The sequence below is a fragment of the Mastomys coucha genome, unplaced genomic scaffold (assembly GCF_008632895.1).
Source record: "Mastomys coucha isolate ucsf_1 unplaced genomic scaffold, UCSF_Mcou_1 pScaffold9, whole genome shotgun sequence".
Lineage (NCBI taxonomy): Eukaryota > Metazoa > Chordata > Mammalia > Rodentia > Muridae > Mastomys > Mastomys coucha.
In genome coordinates this window covers 51,610,210-51,622,197 of record NW_022196915.1, presented here as the reverse complement: position 1 = coordinate 51,622,197, position 11,988 = coordinate 51,610,210, and the positions used below count along the sequence as shown (strand labels likewise).

General features: G+C 40.2%; 1 protein-coding gene and 1 pseudogene across 14 annotated transcripts in view; one reads left to right on the top strand and one right to left on the bottom strand.

Annotated features, from left to right (window-relative positions):
• Window positions 1-11,988, top strand: part of Hmbox1 (homeobox containing 1) — a 138,504-nt gene that overhangs the window by 18,870 nt on the left and 107,646 nt on the right. The window lies entirely within an intron of this gene.
• LOC116085267 lies at window positions 4,630-4,865 on the bottom strand (annotated as a pseudogene).

The following is an 11,988-nucleotide window of genomic DNA, read 5'->3' as shown; positions in this document are numbered from 1 at the left end:
GATTATAGGTGTGTGCCACCACTGCCTGGCCATGACTGGCATTCTTAACTTCCTACAGCAGCTCTGTCTAATAGAAACAGAATGGAAGGGGCTGGAGAGATGCTGGGGGGTAAAGAGCACCCCAGAGGACCCAGGTTTCATTCCTAGAACCCACAATCATGCATATGCAACTCCAGTTTCAGAGGATCTGTTGCCCTTTTCAGGCCTCCATGGGCAGACAATCACTCCTGAATATAAAGTAAAAAATTTAAAACATTTTTAAATGAAATATAATGGAAGGCAACATTTTAAATTTAAATGTTCTAGTAACTACATTTCAGCAAATAAAAAGAAACATTTGAAATTAAATTTAATGTCTTTTATCTAACTCAGCTGTCCAGCACATTAGTATTTCAACATGTTCTTGGTGTTAAAATGACTAGGGAAACGTTTTATATTCCTTTCTTACATAGTCTTCAGAATTAGTATTTTACCTTGAGAACACATCCCTTTTTTCCTGAGTTTGTTGTCAAAGCACAGCAAGGCACTTTGAGGGGCTCCTCCTGAGTGGAGCCGCTCAGGCAGTGGCAGCAGGAGTCTGTCTGGGGGCCTTGTGTGTGAAATACTATGGAGGATGCAGTGCAGTCAAGACCCACTGTGGGAGAATGATGTCAACACTAAGGTTTCTCTTTGGATTTTTCTTCCACAAGCTTTGTGATTTGGGATGTTATATTTAGGTCTGTGATGTATTTTGAATTAGTTTGTTTTTTGTTTCTTTGTTTTGTTTTTGGTGTTTCCTCTGTGAAATCCTTCCTGGCTGTTCTGGAACTTGCTTTGTGTGGACTGGGCTGGCCTTGAATTTATAGAGATCCTGTATCTGTCTCTCAAATGTTGGAATTAACAGTGTGAGCCACCACAGCCAGCTGAGTTAGGGATTTTTGTTGTTGTTGTTTTTAATAAAGCTTGAAATATTCCTTGAGGTTGTGTTTTACACACGAGTGTCTTCTTCTCTCCCCAGGTATTGAAAAGGCCATCCCATCTACCTTGTGTTGCCTTGGCACCTTTGCTAGACTCATGGTGCTCATCCTTTGTGTAGCTACACATGGCTTAGAATCAGCTTGCTAATGTGTGTCTTAAGCCCTTCAGGAATTCTCACTGGCTCTTAGTAGTTAGCAGTGGATGCATATTAATAACACTCAGTCTCCTGGCTCCTCTGCTTACTTACCAGTTCCTTGGTCTCTTTCCCTCTTAAGGTTTTCATTTATTGCTATGCAGATTCTATATCTCTGTGTTAGATTTACATCAGTATTTTATGGCTCGGTGCTATTGTGAATGATACTTATTTTTAAGAACATTTATTCTGTTTTATCTATATAAACATTTTGCCTATATATATGTATGTGTACTACATGTATGGAGCCTGAGTTGGTCAACTTGGATCGTTTTGAACTGGTAGTGAGCCCACATGTGGGTGCTGGGAACTGAACCTTGGTCTTCTGTAAGTGCAACAAGTGCTCTTTAACCACTAAACTATCTCTCCAGCTCTGTAAATGATAAATGTTTAAGAATAACAAGTTGGGCTGAAGAGATGGCTCAGTGGTTAAGGGCACTGACTGCTTTTTCAGAAGTCCTGAGTTCAATTCCCAGTAACTCACAACCATCTGTAATGGGATCTGATGCCCTCTTCTGGTATGTCTAAAGACAGCTTATACATATATGTATATATGTATACATATATATATAATAATTCTCTTTTTAAAAAGAAAGAAAAATGCCGGGTGGTGGTGGCTCATGCCTTTAATCCCAGCACTTGCGAGGCAGAGGCAGGCGAATTTCTGAGTTCAAGGCCAGCCTGGTCTCCAGAGTGAGTTCCAGGACAGCCAGGGCTATACAGAGAAACCCTGTCTCGAAAAACCAAAAAAAAAAAAAAAAAAAAAAAAAAAAAAAAAAAAAGAAAGAAAGAAAGAAAGAAAGAAAGAAAAACAAGCAAATCCATTAGATTCTAGATCATTCCTAGAAGCGCAGTCAATTTTTATGTATTGTCCTTGTCTGGCAGCTTTGCTGAATTCATATACTCAAAGAGTTGGGTTTTCTCTTTCTGTCTATGTTTCTTTTGGTAGAAGCTTTGGTGTTTTTTTAATATTATAATCATCTGTGGATAATAGCTTATGTATTTTGGTTATCATATTAACTAAGGCTTTGGGTATGACTCTGTCTTGTTTCAGTGTTGAGGGAAAGTGTTCCACCTTTCATGATTAAATATGATGTCAGCTGCATCAGTGACAGGATGCCTGTTCTGTTTCCAGCTCCCTCTAGCTTTTGGACATGAGTCCCATCAGGTGCTGTTTCATCATTACTCATTCCTATGGAGTTGGCTGTGATGGCGATTTGTATCAGTTGACTGTTAGATACCACATACACCTTCTATGGTGTAGTATTTGCTCACATACTGCTAAGAATCCTTTTCATCTCTTTCTCTCTTCATGAGGAATAATAGTATCTATTTCTCTTACTCTGTTACTTAATTTTCTGGCTTCTACATTAGGATGATTTTTGACCTGTGAAACAGTTTGGGGAATGTTTTCTTCTAGTTCAGATTCTGAAATAAATTGAGAAAAACTGCCGTTGTTTTCTCCTGGAATGATTAGTCAAGTTGGCAGTGAAGTCATCCTGGTGAAGAGTTTTCTAAGTGCAAACCCAATTCTTAAATAGGTACTGGGCTATATTTGGGTCTTTGTTTGTTTGTTTGTTTGTTTTTTGGTAGTTCATATATTCAAGGAGAAGGTCCATTTCATCTAAGTTTTGGGGGGTGTGTGCAAAGGCCAGAGGTTGACATCAGGTGACCTCTGTCACTGTATTATTGAGACAGGATTTTTTGCTGAACCTGAAGTTTACTCCTTCTGCCTCACTGGTTGGTCATCATGCTCTGGGAATCTGCCTGTTTGCTCTGTAGGTGTTAGGTTTATAGCAGTGAGGTGTGCTGTCATGCCTAGTGTTTCGAGAATTCCATACACAACTGCACTGTGTTTTCCTCTCATTCCTCTCCCTATCTCCTCTCAGGTCCACCCTGATTTCCTACCCCATTCCAACTCCCATCACTTCCTCTCTCTTTTAAAAAAAAAAATCATCTACAAGTTCAGTTTGTTCTACCCATACTTATGGGTGTGGAGCCATTCTCTAGAGCTGTGTCACCCTACCAGGGGCCACACAGTGAACAAAACTGATTCTTATCTCTAGAATCAACTACCAGTAGCTCTTGGGTCTTTCTCTCTCCAAGAAGGAGGGTGATTTGAGTCCATCCTATTCTTGTTCTTGAATATGAGCAAAAACATGCTAATTGGAACTCCTTGACATTTATCCTATGACTCTTTGACTAGCATAACAGGAAAGATGCAGCTGCTGCAACATGACAGTACATGACTGGATCATGCTATGATTTAGTGAGTGTGTGTAAGCATGTGGTGCCTTGCACCACTTTGACTGGTACTCTTATTAGCTGTGGTTAAATGTTCCTAACAAGTGTCCCTGCTTCCTCATCCCTTAGTGACAGAATTGTCTGTCTTAGACACTGCTGCCACACAGGGCCTTCTCTGGCATCCTTTCTCCTGAGGTTGTTTCAGTGAGAAAATAAAGACCATGTAAATGTAATAATCCACAGGTACCAAGCACTCCTACTGCTATCAGAAATTCATCCTTTCCCCCTACTGTTATCTATTCCAGCCTTAGCTTCCAGCCAAACTCACCTAGTTTATTCCTATGATAGTTTTTGGTTTCTCCTTCCTTAGCATTTTTGGGACAGTACTTCTAATTCTCTGGACTGCTCTGCTCCCCTCTTCTTATCTAACTCTATGGTCTCCCCCCACCCCAAGCCTAACTGTAACCAGCTTTATTAAGGATACTTTTCATAAACAACCATGGTATATCAGGTAGGACATGGGCAGACAATCAGTAGTATACAAGAACTTCCAAATTCCCTTCTTGTTTAGACTACCAAAATCAGAAAGCCACTATAAAGCCCAATGAAGTCTTCATTCAATGCTTTGTAAAGGAGGAAGTAGCTTAAAGTGAGGGTTGACATCTCACATTAAGGATGGTGTTTAACAGCTTTTCACAATATTTTCATTTCATTTCAGGAAATGAAAATAGCAGAATTATCAATCTGAAGAGCCACAGTCCTTTATAAAAGGAACCAGTGCTCTTCTGAGAACACTCAAATGCCCAATAGACTGGAAAACCAATTTTTGGGGGGTCATGTTCCAGCAGGTCTCTGGTTTTAAGGGAATTAGTCTATATTGATGGTATAGGGGGAGGAGAATATAAAAATGGAATATAAAGTTTTCCCGAGCCACAAGGCATTTTTTGCCATGATGGCCACTTAGGCCAAGACCAGGATGTCTCTCCTGGGAGCCAACAGGAGCCTTTCAAAATTATCAGGGAAAAATGTTTTCCATCATTAGTCCAGCTTGGGAGATATTTTGTTAGTGACACACGATCTTTCCCCCAAGCAATGAAGTGTTTTGTGTGCTAACAATATAGCTTAAAACAAAACAAAACAAAACAAAATTCAGCGCTCTTATAGAACTTGGTGAAAAATAGTATTCCAAACTGTACAATCACCAGAAGTACAGAGTTATCAAAAATGCACACATGTTACTTGGCATCTCCAGCACCTTCAGCTTTCTGTGCTTCATCTGTTTTGGAGTCTCCATTCTCTGCAGGATTATTCACATCCTTACCACCATTGGCTTTCCCCTTCTTCCCTTTGGGTACCTTCCTGGCTTTGGAGGAGCAGGTTTAGCAGACAACCTTGCAGATCTTCTCTGTGGCTCGTCCTTCACCTTGCCTTTATCTCCTTTGGCATCCCTTTCAGCCTGCCTTTTGGGCATGGCAGGGGACATTGGCACTGAGCTTGGGAATACAGTGGTGCACTGCTTTGATCCATCTGAGGGTCGTCCTCGATGCTTCTTCCTCCATTGTCTTTTTGAGTCTTCATTTATATAAAGATCATTCTTATCCATGAAACAGTTGTGACTCATGTTATAGATACCATTTGTTATTCAGCCTTTTCTTCCTGACATAGTTGGTTGCTTGTTTTTGAGAGGTCACCCAGGCTTGTTTTGAATTCCTTGGCTCAGTGATCCTCCTGCTTTGGCCTCATGGGTGGCTTGGATCATAAGTATATACCTCAGTGTGTGTGTGTGTGTGTGTGTGTGTGTGTGTGTGTGTGTGTGTGTGTGTGTTTAAATGCTCCTGTGTGTACAGTAAAGATTGATTACAGGACAAGTACTCTACCACTGAGCTGTGATTTTCATCCTTTATTTATCTTGTATTTGTATATGTTCAATAATCCTGGAGCACTTAGGATTCATAGTGTCAACCACAGTTGACATAAAGGGCCCCAGAACAGAGCAGCTGTCAATCAAAAGTCAAACCAAGAAGCCATAATCTCTAGGTCTTCTGCACCCTGTCATTTAACAGTATCTGTTACTAGAGAACTGGGAAGTTGCCCAGATACTTGGGTGAGGCAGTCTAAGATTAGGAACACCTTCCCTAGGGCACCTTCCAGATAGAACATGAAACAGATTACAGGGAGAGCTATTGAGTAATTTTTAAATGAAATGACAGTAAGAAAGTAAAGCCCATTTTGAGAGAATAGCAAGGAGGGCTGATGAAGGGAAGAACAGAGAACTGGCCTGAGTCTTGGCTGAATGTAACATGTATTAAAGTGAATATTGAATGAAAAAAGGGAGAACAGAGGACATTACTGGAATGGTGGAGGAGAAGGTTTCTTATAGATATGTGGGAGAACAGAGCTGAGGCAGGGGCATCTGGGAGTGTCCAGAGTGGACATGACCTTGAGCTGTGCCACCTGGGGAGAGGGAAGAGAGGGGAACCGGGTGCCGCAGTCAGAAGGCTCAAGGAAGCAGGTAACCAAAATGTTTGGATTGTATAGTAGAGGGCAGCCCAGCCCCCTGGGCTGGAGAGTTTAGAGAGTGGGGTGTGCCAGCCAGGAGAGCCCTGAAACAGGTAGAGTCTGAAGGACTCCAGGGAGATCCAGTGTACATTTTGATATGTTAAGTAGGCACCTCAGCCATTTGTCCAAGGTTTGAAACCTAACATACGAAATTGCTTTCTGCCCAGTATGACATAGGCTTTGGGTGTGAGAATGCACAGCCTAAGAAGAAATCCTTATGACTTTTATTGCTGTTGGTTTAGCTTTGTAGTCAAAGGCTGTTCTATGGGAGCCAGAACTCTGAACAGGTATTTGAAGAAAGAGCTAACTGTATTTATTACTGTAAGTGAATCTTTTTAGCTTTTGTTAGCTTTAGGCCAGGAAGGAATAGCTAATTGTATTAATACTTACTGTCATCAATTTATCCTTTAGGTCTATAGATGGTTTAAAGTCTCACCCTTGGCTCGTCTTTAACAGCTACAAGTTCCAGCTGCTCTTCTGGGGCATTTGTAACCAAGCAATTTGGGGTTGATGGCTGAAAGCTTAGTGTTAGAAGATGTTAAGCTGCATCTAAGGATCTGCCTCACATTCCCTTTCTTCCTGCCTACCCCACCAGAACTATGGGCCTGACTATCTTACCCACGTTTATAGACTTGTCTTCTGTGCTCATATAAATGACTACCTTAAAGTACCGAAATGCTTGAAGGTGTGTTTGAGCAAATGTGACAGTGATTCTGTTGCTTAGCTAAAATGCTCTAGGAAACAAGAAGTTACATTTTTAAACTGGGTTTATTTTTATTATTTTTAAATTATGGTGTGTGTGTGTGTGTGTGGTTTGTGCACACGAGTGCAGGGAATGCAGTTGACCACAGAAGCTAGAGGTGTCAGAGTTTCTGGAGCTGGAGTTACAGGTCCTTGTGAGCCACCTGATATGGGTGCTGGGAATTGAACTTAGGTCTTCTATGAAAGTTATGCTAGTGCTCAAGTTCTGAGCCAACTCTTCAGTCTAAGAAAGTTTAATTTGATAGCAGTAATAAGTAGAATAAGGTATAAAGGTTATTTAATAGACCATTTCAAATGGTGTGTCACTCAACTTAGCACTTGAGTAAGAAGAATGAACCAACTGTGAAAAGCACATTTTAGGCAGACAGTGCAGAGTGTCTCAAAAACAGTAATGACCTTGAGAAACAAGCTGCCTGAGCCTAGGTCATGGTGAGTGAAGAATAGAAGCCAAATCGTGTAATTACGTGTGAATATACCTTAGTTAAGGGATTACATTTTATTCTGTGTGCAGTGGGAGTAACTATGGGACTTTAATGGCTGCCCTTGAGAACTGCTGGTGAGCTGTTTCCTAAGTCCTTTCCTTTCCTCCTCCCTGTGCTTCCAGGAGCTTAGCAGGCACTGCAGCTGGAGAGATCCACATGGGAACTTTCAGTCTTCTGTCCTAATCGTAATCAAATAGTAGGTGTTTGCTAAATACCTTATTATTTTAGAGAAGTTATTTTTCATGCATATTTGGCTGGGTTTTATTATTGTTTTTAAATCATGAATTGAAGGGTATTTATTTATTTATTGAAATGGTCATAGACAGCCTGTTAATAGTAAAGCACTTTAGGGGGTTTGGAGCATTAAGCGGTCTTACACTGTCATTACGTTAGTCAGGATTACAGGAACCTTTTTTTTCTGGACTTAGTTTGTCATTTTATCATTTCCTAGTATTTTTTAAGGTTCCCTGCACATTTTCCCAAGGGATACTAGCACACGGATTGCTTTGCCCTTAATGTATTTAACTTGATGTTATAGCGATACTAGCCCTGTCTGTTGAGTTGAAAAATGCTTGCTTGCCTTCTGTTTTCTGAAATAGCTTATATGAATTGGCATTATTTCTAACTTAAATCCTTGGGAGAATTCACTCTGAAGCCAAAAAGCTGAACAGTAAAAAGAATTGATAAGTTTTATTTAATCAAAACCTTTTCTTTTAAAATCACAATTAAATAACAATAGAGTCATATTACAAATGGATGTGTGTTGAGATAGATAGGTATGATTTGTAGCTGAATTTTGGGATATGTCTCCAGTAGCGTGTCGAATGGCCAGTGCTGAGAACTTAACTCAAGAGCCGATTGTATGCAGTTCTAACTCTGTAGGCAGTTCTAACTCCTGTTAGAAGATTGAACTCAGCTCTAACTCCTGTTAGAAGATTGAACTCAGCTCTAACTCCTGTTAGAAGATTGAACTCAGCTCTAACTCGGGTTAGAAGATTGTACATATTTCTAACTCTGTACGCAGCTCTAACTCCTGTTAGAAGATTGAACACAGCTCTAACTCCTGTTAGAAGATTGTACGCAGCTCTAACTCAGGTTAGAAGGTACTTGTGAAAGATACTGTTAAAATACTGAGGGGTTTTTAGTTTGTTTTGAATGTCCTTAGATCCTCAATTTTCTTCTGTTGTGAGATGAAAACACTAACACAGTAGGATCACCGTGGTAGTCAAGTGAAGAAACAGACACTAATAGCATACAAAGTGTTATTGCTGTTAGTATATTCTCATTACTTACTGTCATTTATACATGACTGATGCTTCATAGTTGCTCTTTTTCAGAAAATAAACTAATTATATCTTAAGAAGAATCTAAAATATCTTTTACTCTTTTAATAGATATATAAATTCGAATTTAACTTTCTGATTCTTGATGACTGTGGGAATCAGAAGTAGATGTAGCCAAATTATTTTCATGTTCTCTTTAAGGATAGTCCAATCTCACTGTCTATCGTTGCATGCATTCTGTAGTTTACACCAAGCTAGTCCCTTTTACTAGTGCTACTCTTATGAGCAGTTGAAAGTTGAAATGCAGATATAGTAAGTGGTAATCACTTGTTGTTGTACAGGTTAATATTGTGACATTTTAAGGATATATTATGTTATGAAACTGAACCAAAACAACAAACTAATCAATCATTAGTGAATTTTTTTGCCTGAAAACTTCCTCTACTTTTTGAGTTTTAATAATATTCCACAATTTATAAAGTATAAGTATCTGCTGTGAGAAAAGAAAAATAGTTACGTGGTTCTCAAGAAATTCTTAAGTATTTTGAGCTATAAAGAGAATAGTTTTATGTCAAGTGATAAATCCCTGTGACTTCACAAACCCACTTGTCTGTGGCACAAAGAAAAATGATTTTCAATGTTTAGATAACTAAAGACTCAGCCGTGCACCACATATTTAAACTTTCTACAGTATATATTTATTTCCCCTTATGTGAGTGTTTGCCTATATGCATGTATGTGCACATGCATGCCTGATGCCTTTGGAGGTCAGAAGAGGAAATTTTATTCCCTGGAACTGAAGTCATAGTAAATACTGTGAGCTACCATGTGGGTGCTGGGAACTCAACCCAGGTCTTCTGAAATAACAAGTGTTCTTTCTTGTTAAGCTGTTTCTCCAGCCCAAGGATCTTTTTCTATGATAGATCAGTGAACCACAAAGCTATAAACAACGGCTCTGAGGAAGAAACCTCATATCAATATAAAACTGTGGCTTAACAGAAGTGACACCAGCACAACTCATTTATTATACCTTTTCTTTTCACCTGTCTCAGTTGCTATGTAGTGTTTTTTTTAAATATTTTATTTATTTATTATATGTAAGTATACTGTTGCTGTCTTCAGACACACCAGAAGAGGATGTCAGATCTCATTATGGATGGTTATAAGCCACCATGTGGTTGCTGGGATTTGAACTCAGGACCTCTGGAAGAACAGTCAGTGCTCCTACCCGCTGAGCCATCTCACCAGCCCCCGTAGTGTTTTTGTTTGGCACCTATCTGCACATTTTTCATACACCCTTGTGTATTCATTTGATGTTCAAATGCCCTTATAGACACTTAAACACAGGAAAATTAAAAGCAAAATAATAAGTCAGAGATAGACTCCAGTGATCTGGAACTCCTGGTTCAATGCTTGTTGAAATATTTGTAGATCATTATTCGTCTCCTCACTCACTATTTATTAAGTAACAGCCATGTTCCAGGAACTTTCTTGGGTAAAAGGAACAGAGTAGAGAACAGCGACAGTGGTTTCTACCTTCCTGAAGCTTCCGGTGTAGTGAGGATTATTACTTAAATAGACATACAGATGCAAAGCTGCACTCCAGTGGGGGTACTGCCAGGTGCTCTGAGAACTTCGACTGTGGAGAGTTAACCTTGTCAGAGTGGCAGGAAGGGGGTCCCTTGGGAAGTGATAAAGTCCAGGTCTGAAGGCTACATATCACATAAAGAAAGAACTATCAAGCCCAGACGAGTGGGATATCTTGTGCAAAAGAGCCACCACTGCAGAAGAGGACTTGCAAACTGTAAGGGAATTGAAAGAGTAGGAGTTGGCATAGAGATCACAATTTCCTGGGTTCTGACCACCAAGGCTGAGGGATGGGTGTTTGTTTCAATGTAGGTGTATTCATGTCTGAGTGACTCCTGCTTTATTTTACCAGTTGCTTCCTAGTTCACCCAGACAGTTCATGAAACTAAGGGATCTGCTAACTCCATTCACAAGTCATCAGGTTATCTCATGCAGGGAGGTTTATCACTTTTAGGGAATAAAGGAAGAATTCACCAAGCTGGTGAGCTTTGGCCTAGTTTTATTAGTGGATTGAATTTTCACAAAGAAGCCACTGTAAAGAAATGAAGAGAGAATGAAATGCTACCCTTTGCTGTAAATACTTTGTCTTACTGTTGCCCTCTACATCACATTTGTTTCTAGACTATCATTCCCACACTGTCTTAATGGTACAGAAGTCTGGTAGCTTTAAAAACTTTGTTTAGTTAGATCTGTGCTTGTCCTATTAGGTTAGAGGTATAGGCATCATTTTCTGTTTTGCAGAGAAAGCCAGATGTGGCAGGTTGATTTGTACATAGTCACATTTCGACACTTTCCAACCTTCATTTCCCAACCTCTGCAACGAGGAATAATAGATAGCAAAGTCTGTTGTCTGGGATGTGAAATTTGAAACTGTCCCGCAGTTTCATGAACCGGGTTCTGCCTCGACCGAAGGGAGAAAGGAGACCTGAAACACAGAGTTCGAGAACAAAAGGACACGGAGCCAAGTTGAGGGTTTCCAGTCAAGGCTCTCCTTTACTTTGGGGGTTCAGCATTTATATACAAGAGAGCATAACTGAATCTCTAGGTTACAATGACATTTGAATAACATAAGGGATTCGGGAGGAGTCAAGAAAAGTCCGAACAAAGTCAAGGGAGAAGTCCAAGGGTAGCTGGCTGCTGGGCTGAAGGTGGAGACTCAGGGCATCCCACAGGTCTCAGCTCAGGGGAGTGACTGGAGACACAGTCTACAGTGAGGGAGGAGGTCAACAACAGATGTCCTCAAGTTGTATATGTGCCAGCCTGTAGGTGTAGCTTCCTCTGGAAACTCACTACTCATAGTAGTGAGTCTTTGGTTCAGACACAACAGGCGTGAGTTGAGTCTCCCGTGGCAGGCTCCAATATTTTACAGCTGAGGGACCCCAACAGAAATTGATGGAGATTAACTCTGCTAATACCTTGAGACAGAAGACGGCTGCCTTGGCTTTAGTGAAGTGAAGGTGAATGGACAGGAGAGGCATTTTCAAGTGAAGACAGAAGGAGGTGTTTGAAGAAGTAGAAGTAGGATAAAATGTCTCTAGTGACACATTAGTTTGCTTTGTTTAAAATTAAAATCTTCCTGTGTTTAAGTGTTTGTAAAACCTGCCTTACCTACATTGAACATCAAATGAATACATGAAGGTGTATGAAGAACGTAGAGGTAAGTATCAGACATAAAATTATACTGCATAGCTCCTGAGACAGGTAGAAGAAAAACAGGGTAGAGTAAATGAGTTATGCTGGTTTCATTTCTGTTAAGCCACAGATTCTTATCAACATGGAGTTTCGTCTCCAGAGCCTCTGAAGTGACTCCCTGCCAATCTTAGAAACACACCTCTTCATCCTGGCAGTGTCGTTCATCTTCACTTATGGATCCACATTACCTAAAGATAGCCTTTGGTTCCTCTCCTCTCCTCTCCTCTCC